Raw genomic sequence first — 10470 nt, forward strand, 5'->3', positions numbered from 1 at the left:
ATGTGCAGTTCCCTCACAGCGGAGAACATTGCAAGGGCAGAAATTCCCGTTTAAGGGGAGAAGGGAAGGTTTGAGGCAATTTGTCCAGAAGGCATAGAGTGACTCCAACCAAACCCAGCTCTCCTCTCCTCCTACTGCACTGGGGACAGCTGTTTGCCTTCCTGGGGCTTTCCCCCTCCCATCCCACGCATCTGGTGAGCTCTCCCAGGAGGCATCGTCATTAAGTGTCAATGTGGGAATGAACATGAGAGCCATTAATTGGCTTGCTTGTATAAACAGCCTAGTTTGAGCTGGCAGGGGAGTTTGGACCCTGCATCTTGAGCGCCCAGCACTGGCTTTTGGTGAAGTTGTGAGGGGAGTGGGTCTGTGAGACCCTATTCCAGATACATCACTAGAGGGAGTCAAAGACCTGCCTTCTGCTGCTCAGTATGACCCAGAAGCCTCTGGTGATGGACAGGACAGCTCAATTGCTGATGTATGGCATGTATAGGGAATGCCCAGCCCCCACAGAGGGCAGAGAACTGTGGTGGGGCAGGGTTTAAGACTCTCCCTTCCCTGGCCATAGATCCTGGATAACGACAGCCCTGATAACTGACCTGTGTGTTAGGGAATAGATATAGCTCCCACTTGACTGTGATGCAGGGCATCAAAAGGTTATGACAGCTTCCTTCTTGCCTGTGAGAGACAGAGTTTCCCCTCACTCATATGCATCCCCCTCTATTTGGGATAGCACTCATCTGCTATCCCAAATCCCAGTCAGGAATTCACTGCAGGGGAGAAGAAGCTGCAACATATCCTCAACCCTTCCTTTTAGCAGCATGTGCTACCTGATGGCTACTGTGTCCACTGCCACAGATCTGGCAGTTTCCTCATCCACCATGCAGTTTCCTCAAACCTTTAGCAAACACTTTTCAGGGAGGTGACTCCAGCATGAGATAAGAGAGAAAGTGCTCTTTTGGGTCAGCTGCACACCTGCAACAGAAAAATGAGCATTGCAAAGTATGGAGGGCACCTGCCAGCTGAGGACAAGAAGGAAACAAGTTATGGGGGTATTGTCTCCCAAAGAAGATGAAGTTAATCTGTATACCAAGAAGAGGGGGGGATGTGCAAGTGGGAAAGGGGGGGGATATGCCTCAGGAAGATTTAGTTGGAATCTGTGAAAAAAAGGGTGCAAAAAGCAGGTGGGACTTGACACCTCGTGGGATCAAGGCTGGGGTGTTTATATCAGTCCATCTTGCCTGGATTTTATTCTGGTGATGAACGTGTTCTGAAAACAAACAGAACATTGAGGAAGAAACTTGTGGAGCGAATGACTGTTTTTTTGGTTGCTAAGCCATCTGTTCTGCTCCAGCAGCTCACTGAGGGCTCCGCCGTCACTCTCGATCTGCATGCATGTGTTTTTGTGTGGGTGGCTGGCGCTGGCTGGCATGGCAGGAGGGAGTATCGGGGCGGAGGGGAGGATGTGTGTATGCTGGGGAACTCAGATGCTTTAAGCAAATTTGCTTGGGAGAGGAGGAGGAAAGTCGGCTGTGGCAGTGTATGCAAACATACGTGGCAGAGGCCAAGTCTGGGAGTGTGTGTGTGTGGGGGGGGGGGGCTGTGCTTTCTGTGTGCATGTAAGGTGTGCGTGCGTGTGTCTGGGGGTCTAGGATCACAGGCACAGGGTGGGGTTTACATCAGGTTAAGGGACCACACCTCCACAGCTCTGCAGCTGCAGGACTGGTCAGCGCATTGCAAACCTGCCTGCAGGTGGGGGCAAAGATGTGTCTTTGTGCATGTCAAGGAGGAGTAGTGAAATGACACTCATGGAGAACGTATGTAGGTGGGCAACAGCAGTGTGTCACCCAATGGGCTAAGAGAGGCGAGGTGGAGGTGTGAGCCAGTAGGAAGGGGGTGCTGCGTGGCACACACTGCAAGTGATGTGGCCAAAGCGCAGAAGGAGATTAAGCCCGTGCATGTGGAGTTTATGGCCAGCCCATCAATGTGCAGAAACCAAGCTTTCCCGTCCTTACGCCTGTCCACCCCACAGCAGTTTCCTTCTCCTCCTCCTCCGCCATGCAGCCCCTGCAGCCCCAATTGTGCTGCAGTGATGAAGGATGGTGAAGGCTAATGACGTCTGCATATTGATTACCCTAAACCAGGCTGTGGAGATTTTCTATCCCCACACCTTTCCCATCCCTGCCCTCACTCTGATCCTTCCTTGGTCCTTGCCAGGTGTCGTGGTTTAACCCGAACTGGCAACTAAGCACCACACAGCCGCTTGCTCACTCCCCCCGCGTGGGATGGGGGAGAGAATCGGAAGAGTAAAAGTGAGAAAACTCGTGGGTTGAGAGAAAGACAGTTTAATAGGTAAAGCAAAAGCCACACACACAAGCAAAGCAAAACAAGGAATTCATTTACTACTCCCCATCAGCAGGCAGGTGTTCAGCCATCTCCAGGAAAGCAAGGCTCCATCATGCGTAATGCTTATTTGGGAAGACAAAACGCCATCACTCCGAACGTCCCCCCCTTCTTTCTTCTTCCCCCAGCTTTGTCCCAGCTGTGTCCCCTCCCAACTTCTTGTGCACTCCCAGCCTCCTCGCTGGTGGGGTGGTGCGAGAAACAGAAAAGGCCTTGACTCTGTGTGAGCACTGCTCAGCAATAACGAAAACATCCCTGTGTTACCAACACTGTGTTCAGCACAAATCCAAAACATAGCCCCATACTAGCTACTATGAAGAAAGTTAACTCTGTTCCAGCCAAAACCAGCATACCAGACAAGACAGGATTGCCATAGCAGCTGACAACTTCCACTGTCCTACCTCTCAGGAGGACAGGCGGCAGCAGTAAAGAACATGGGTTGTAGGAAGAAACCTATGGCCTGTTTGTGTCCTTGTCTCCTGGGAACAGCAGCTGGGACTCCTTTGGCAACATTCTGAAGCTGCTGGTAGTCACCTCAGAGCATCCAGGTGTCATACCGAGGGAGAGCTGCTAGTGTACTGGGCATGCATGGTGCTCCTCACCCACACCCAGTCTTGTCCAGCTACTGGGTTGAATCCAGTGGTGCCCCCTTCTGAAAGCTAAACGGTGCTATAACAGCATTAAATAAAGAAGGTGTCTCCAGACCACTCCTAGCTGGCAGTGCAGACATCCTCCGCACTGAATCGTACCTCTTCAGGAATCTTCATTCCTCTGTTTCCCTGTCACGCAGACATGCTGATGCACTGCAGAAGCAAACAGGGCATCAGGTTCCACCCCAGAAGCAGTTGCATGCCGAATGCCACCCCTGTCTGCTCTAAGCAGCATCATTTAGGGGATGCACTCGATTGGTAGCAGTAAGAGAGTTGGTGTTGCTTTGTACAACAGTTGGTGTCCTCTGAAAAGGTGGCGCTCCATTTTGGGGATAATATTTTATATTTATATGTTTTTAAGCATTCCTTCCTTAGGACAAGATTCTAAATCTTTGATCCACCCTGAGATAGCCATTCTTATAATTTTTACTGTGACATTATATTCTGGCACACCTTCTCAAACCTCTTTCACACAAACACTTCAATGGCCCTTATTTGTGTTTCTCAGGGCCTTTACACAGCATGCCTCCCCCGCCCCAAACAAAAAAACCCAAACACCACAACCCTCCACCCCCAACAAAAAAAAACAAAAAACAACCCAAGACCTTCAGATTAAGAAGCGTCACAGCCCTGTGGAATCTGGGAGATCTTAGCTCTGTCATAGACCTGTGGGGCAAATCACACCCTTCTCCTTCAGCTTTAAGATAACAGTGGCAATGCTGTCTCTCCATCCACTACCCTCAGGGTCCGAGGCTTGTGGATGAGGTATTATTGCATGGACTCAGCTCCTCCCTGCTCCTTTGAATGGTGGTCTCTTGGTGTTGCTGGAGACAGACAACAAAGAAATATATGTAGTGTCTAGTGACGGCACATCAGTGCTCGAGGCTGGGCTAACGCTCAGTGGTTAGCGACCCAAAAAGGTGAGTGAAAACCTCCAGAGCCAAGATGTCTGGCCAAGAGTCCATGCAGGAGAGCAGGCAGTGGGGCATGATCAATGCAATCACGGTAATAGTAGCAACAGAATCTCCTGCAATCCTTGCTACAACTGGCCCCAGATTAGATACTCCCTCCACTTTGAATGTCCACAGAAGTTCTGCTTTCAGAGTGGAGGTACCTTTGTGCAGCTGCATCACAAACATCTGGGCATGGAACTGCAGCTGATGTTGCAAGGAGAGCTGCCATTGGGACAGAGGCAACCCTCACTTGAAGGTTAGAGTTTCTCATTTTCTTGTGTCAGGAGAGAGAAAGGAGGCCCTGGAGAGGGGATCTGTACCAGTTGTGGGCTGTGTCGCTCTTAGGAATGCAGGCAGAATAATAGGGAAGAGCAAAAATTGATGGTGTTAATGGGTGGCCTTACTGACTTCACCACCAGAGATAGGGACATAGAATTAGATTTAGGAGAAAGCAGTAGGGGAAGAAAATAAGTGGGTTCTGCTGACAGAGAGAGGAGGGGAAAATGGAAGAAGAGTTTTGAAGAAGGAAAGTAATGAGAAACAGAGGGAGGCAAGGCACGTGAGTGGGATGGGTTCTTTGTTTAAATGGAAAGTGCGGTAATCTCCCCATGTTTAGGTGGTGTTGAGAGAACCTGATTGGGATTTATTAGAAAATAAAAATGCTCTAATTGAAAGCGACTGGAGGCAATTTGTATTAATAGTGGGAGAAATCATCAAATAATGGAATTGTTTAAAATCTATTAGTTTGCTCCATGCAGTGAGAGGAAGGGGTTGATTGTCTTGCAATAAAACATATTAAAAGGAGAGCCCAGCCTGCTGGTCCCCTATGCAGATTAAAGATGTAATTTATTGAAGCAATTTATTTTCTGTTGGGAAGAAGGGGGAAAAATGGAAAAATATGATAAGAGCTGCAATTGAGACTTGGATTCTTAATTTGAAGACCTACCTCTTATCTGCCTTCTTTCAATCATTAGAAAAAAATTACTCATTCCTTCGTTGGGTTTAAAGCTGCTGGAACAGACAGGGTGGCTGGGAAAAAAAATAAGGTCTCATGAGGAGGCCTGTTACTCACCTTTTGAGGTTTATATTATTGACAGCAGTTGCTTCAAATCCAAGGCAAATCAACCTTGAGCTGCCTGGAGTAGCAGCAGGTAGAGCTTAGAGGTCAGCACAAGGTGCTGTTTATCTAATCCTTCCTACGGACAAAAGGAACATGTTGCTAAACTGGAGATGAATTCAGAGCTGCTTAATTCATTCTGTCTGTCTGTCTCTGTGTTAATCTGGCCCTTACAAACCACAATGAGGGAATGACAAATTACTCTAGTATTCACACTTACAGTCCCTTCCAATCAACGGGAATTTAGGTGCCTAAATAGGAATTAGGCACTTAGTGGTGTGCCTGGTTCTGGAGCTCTCCCTTGCCCTATGATTTGCCTGGCATGCCCACTGAAAAGGCCTTGCAGGTGTTTTTGCTGTTCTTTGGTTTTCTCAGATAAAGGCCTAGATTCCTTCTTGCCCATTTTCTCCTGGCTCCATTGTAACCCCCTGGCCCAGTATCATCACAGGAGTCTGATAGGACTCCACAACTCTTCCTACCTCCTCCTTCCTTGTGTCATCTGCTCACGCTCTTCGCTGTATCCAGACATCTCTCACCTGTCAGCCTCACCTTGAACCTCCACACTGATCTTGGCTTGTAGGCAATAGGGTATGAAGTCCTGCCACTCCAAGTAACCTCCAGCAATCCAGACCCAACCATCCCTCCTTCCAACCTCAGCATCAAAAGCTGTCAGAAGAGTGCCATTATACAGGGTGGAGTGAGGGAAGAGAACAATCAGAGACAAGGAGATGGTCTCACAACAATCTCAGTACTGAGGACATAAACAAGTGGACAAAGAGGCCAGGCAGCAACAGTCCTCACTCTACTCTCCATCCTTTTCTGTCCTCCAGGTCTGACCTCACATGTTGTTCTTGGGCAGACTGTGGCTTGGGGGAGGAAAATTTCTGGCCTGTCCCAGGGGACTTGAGCATATCCATATCCAGAAGAAGCAGTTCCAGGCTTTTTGCAATCCCAGGGATTTTTCTGCTTGGTGCCTGAACTATGTTGATAGGAGACATTGCAAATACTACCTCATTCTCCTAAGATAAATAGCTGGATTCTGCCTTGAAAAACAACAGACAGGTAAAATGGAGACATCAAATTGCAATTTCAGATGTTTTAAGAAAACTATCTGAGCATTCAAGATGAACTTAGTACTGCAAAGATCATGGCTAAGAGTCCTGTCTGTGAGAATCCATTACATCCTGTAAAAAGGATAAAAGGTATAAAAATAAGGACTAGAGGTATGGTTGGAGCTGGTCTAAAACAGGAAAGCCAAAACAAAATGTGTGTTGCCAAGAGATCTGTGCTGGGAGGAAGTTTGTGGTGTGGGCCAGAGGTGGGGTCTCAGTCCCAGCCTGTACCAGAAAGGAGGGGTAGGGTTCATCACAAGAGATAGCCCAGTGTTGCCATTGTATTGGGGCTGGGATGGAGCTGCCAAAGCACTGTATGTTCTGCCAAGAGATCTCTATGTGAGATAATGACTTTTCACACCGATGCTTTGCTACAGAATTATTTTTACATAGTAACACCTTTTAAAGACTTTGTCTTTCTAGGTGCTTTGATGAACACATCTCCTTTATTCGAGCTTCCAATCAATCCTTCTTCTTCTGTGTCTATGGTCCTTTCAGACTTCTGTTCATGCCCCTATGCCTTAACACCTGTGGATTTCTTTTCTTTCTTTGTGCTTCTTTCTTTTACCTCTACTCTGCATAAGGACAATGTGACAATATCATCTGCCTGCAGGGAGGAAACTTTATTTCCTCTTTTTCTCACTGTAAGTGAGAGTATCCTTAGTATATCCTACTAAGGTGGGTCCCAGACAGAGAGTGTCTCCCCATCCTCAAGAAAACCCAATCTGTGGGATTTTTTTTCCACTTTCTAGCATAGCTACAAACTCTTTAACAATCTGTCCAGCATGTTTCTAGACAGGGGTCACTCAAGTAGAACACATTTGTGTGTTCTACTACTTCTCCAGGTACAGTGATGGACAGCCACTTTGATTCAAACTCAGTCAAATACAACACTTCAGAGAGCAGAAATTAAATAAACTTCAGGCTAAGGCTTGCCTTTCTGAAAAGAGTTTCCCATCAATTTACCTAAACTGAGAGCAATAGCAAAGGTTAAAATAACTCACCAATGCTTTTGAGACCAGACCAGGTTACTGGGTGAGTAGATGGAAGCAGCTGCCAGCTACGTTTTTTTTGCTTTGGATTCGGTTACCATACAGCTTTATACCAGTATGCTGATAGATTGTGTATATACAAACTTCTTTATCATAGACACACACACTAGAATGTAACTGTGTAGCCATCCCCCAAGTCACAACTGCAGTAACCAACACATTCAGAGCATGGCATTCAGTGGTAGTGTCGGAGCCCATAAGCCTTAACTGCCCTGACCAATCTCATCTGGGACTTCCACCCACACATCCTCTACCCATGGCCCCAGAGGTCTATTTAAGCTCAGGCCAAGGAACCCACTTTTGGTGTTTTGTAGTTGTGTGGCTCCTGAATGGATCTGAGATCTGTTTCATCATCTTGGTTTACCTAAGTTTGTCAATAGATCTTGTTGCTATCACTAGCCCTGCTCAGGTAGTGTGGTATCTCACCCCAGCCTGTGGGGTCCCTGTCTTGCCCATGCTTATGTTACCCTTGCCTCCTGACTCATCCTTTTTCATGGAGCAGTCCTGCTCTTGTTGCTCCCTGACAACTAGCATTCATCTTTCTTTCCAGCCATAACAAATACATATTTGCCTCTCTTACCTGTCTGGTGAGGATAGTGTCACCTGAAAATAAGAGAAGAGAGAAAACTGTCAGTATTATAGGATGACCAGAAGACATTTACACTTACTTTACTGCAAACAGGTGGGTATTTATTCTTTATGAACACAAACAAATATAAGTACACCATACTGTACTCCCACCAAATCCTTCCTCCGTCATTAAGCACATGCCCACAACATGTTCCCCAATACTTCCACACTGAGGTAACATAATGACTGTAGTGTACTCTGCTGATCTTGGCTTGCTACATGTACTGGGTAACTATTGCCTTGTTTTTCCTTTTCTCTGAACCTCTGTGGGTGGGAGGGGAAAAGAAGATGGATCAAGACTAGGAGGTAGATCAAAGTGACTCTGGGTGAAGGCACATCGGTCTGTAGCAACTTTTGACATTTCTTGGTTACACACATGCATTGGTGCTCATAGTCACCCAGCCAAAATGGGAATCCTGGTATAATCTTCCTCCTGTCTCTGATGTTTGACAGCTGCACAGTCAAACAGTGCAGAGCAAGCTGCACTGTTCCCAAATTCATTCCCTTTCTTTGCCTGAGTCCCTTAAAACCATCTCCTCAGAAAGTCCTTTGCAGAAAGCACTTCTCTTGCTTGTCCTTTTCCTCCTTGCCCTTCCCTTTTCCCAAAGACTCTTCAATGCCTAGAAGACTCTGAAGGCCCATGGACACAGCCCTTTGGGGTTACATCTATACCAAACACACCCAGGACAGTCTGAGCACGGTTCTCAGGCTGTCCACATGGCAATTGTTAGCCCACTCCTGAGTATGGCTGTGGCTTGTGCAGATCAGCAATCTGCTGTATAAGGTTCATGCCTGGCTTGAGGGAGAGCCAATGCCAAGGGTCATTATATGGCCTCCTGTTCGGGAGTAGACTTTAACTATCTGGGTATAAGCTGTTTCAGGTCACTTGGATTTGGCAAGTAGCACATTGAGTCCATGGCAGCTTGACCAATGCATAGAGGGCCAGCTCCATCTTCTAACCTGGTCACAGACATCCAGAGCAAATCCTACTCACTTTCCTCACCTCTGTTCACCCCCTCAGAGGAGCACCAACCATTCTGCTTTTGGATGCTCAGTAGTCCAAGGTAATGGAGGGATGGCAGGGATGGCTTTGACAACTCATTTGCACAGTGCCTCAAAAACAAATCTTGGCAGGGGATTCTGCTGACCCCTACAATGCAGCCAAGAAGGAATGCCAGGATCTGTATTTCAAACTTTCTCCTTCCTTTGCTCCACTCAGTGCTTCATATCTGTTTCTTGGAGGCAGAAGAAACTAAGTCTTGCCTTCTGTCCTTTGCTAGGTATGTGTCTGGGTGTGGGTCCATGTGCATTGCATAGGGACACACTTTCCTCAAGATACAAAAATCATCGAAAAGGAGCAGAGTGAAAGGCGATAATGACAGATTTGTTGAAGAGGGGGGTTGAGCCTGAGATAACTGATGTTGTCGGTACTTAGAACAGCAGTCAGGCTGGGCTGGGGAGACAAAAGAAGGGATGGTAGGGGCTGGGGCTAGGGATCAGGAAGAGAACAGTCGATATATCTCAGCTAATGCTCTCTGGCAGAGTAGCAATGCTAATGGATATTAAAAGTGCCAGCTTCAAGATTTAGCAAAATGGTACCTCTCCTGATGCATCTCATCCTGGCACACAGAGCCCAGAGCAGAGGAGAAATTAGGGCCAACAAACTGTACATGCTGAGTACGGGGTCGCCCTTTCATCTTGTCAGGGAGCTTACTACTGTGACTCCACATCTCACAATGACAATCCAGTGCAGTGCTGTTTGCTAACAGCATGCCTGTTTCTAGGTGGGAAGCCATCCTCCAACACCAACGCAGATCTGCTCTCCTCCTCTATGCCCAATGGTGCCTTGCCCTTGAGAAGAACAAAGGGAGACACGTCCATCCCTCAAAGGGAAGGAGGAACCTTGGGTATGGAGCCATCTCCCCCTGCCCCATGGAGTGGAGTGAAGTGGAGATGTGGCAGGAGTGGCTGGCTGCTGGCTGGATCCCTGTGAGTTGGGTCTTTCCAGCCTGTCCTGCTGGCAGTACCATCCTCAGTCAGGTATGACTTGCCTCTCTGCTTTGTGGCAGAGCACTGGCTAATGATATATTGCCATCCCCCAGCCCTTGGAGACTGTGGAGAAGTGGTGAAAGGAAGGGATTCACCTGCCTTTCCTCACTGAGCAGATAGGGTACCACTGCACATGGGGTACCAAAAGGAAAAAAGGGAAAGACAAGAGCATTTAGGAAGAGGTGGAGCAATGTACCCTTCACAAGTTCCACCCCTCAATCGGCTTTGCCCTCCCCTTGTACCTGTGGTGGGGTTTTTTTTGGCACAGTAGTAGTGACAACTGGTGGTGTCTGATTTGGGTGGTGGGAGGGAAGGCTAATGAAGGGGTAAGTATGATGCCCCAACCTCTCCTGCTCATAGTGACACTAGGATTCACTCCTAACTATCCATATCTATCCACCCCTATCTTGGCCTCACTCTCCAGGATGCCAAAGAAAAGACCCAACTGAGTTTTATCCTTCTACTGCTAAGCAGCCGCAGCCTGGCCTGACAGAGTTGGACTCCATT

General features: G+C 47.6%; 1 long non-coding RNA gene across 1 annotated transcript; it reads right to left on the minus strand.

Moving 5' to 3' along the window:
- Positions 1-2633: 2633 nt before the first annotated feature.
- On the minus strand, positions 2634-7887 carry LOC142084795 (uncharacterized). The gene is made up of 3 exons (XR_012674444.1): positions 7865-7887; positions 5076-5199; positions 2634-3874 (listed from the first exon to the last, which is right to left on the minus strand). It is a non-coding gene; the product is annotated as an uncharacterized LOC142084795 (long non-coding RNA).
- Positions 7888-10470: the final 2583 nt, after the last annotated feature.

Source organism: Calonectris borealis, chromosome 1 (assembly GCF_964195595.1).
Source record: "Calonectris borealis chromosome 1, bCalBor7.hap1.2, whole genome shotgun sequence".
Classification (NCBI taxonomy): Eukaryota; Metazoa; Chordata; class Aves; order Procellariiformes; family Procellariidae; genus Calonectris; species Calonectris borealis.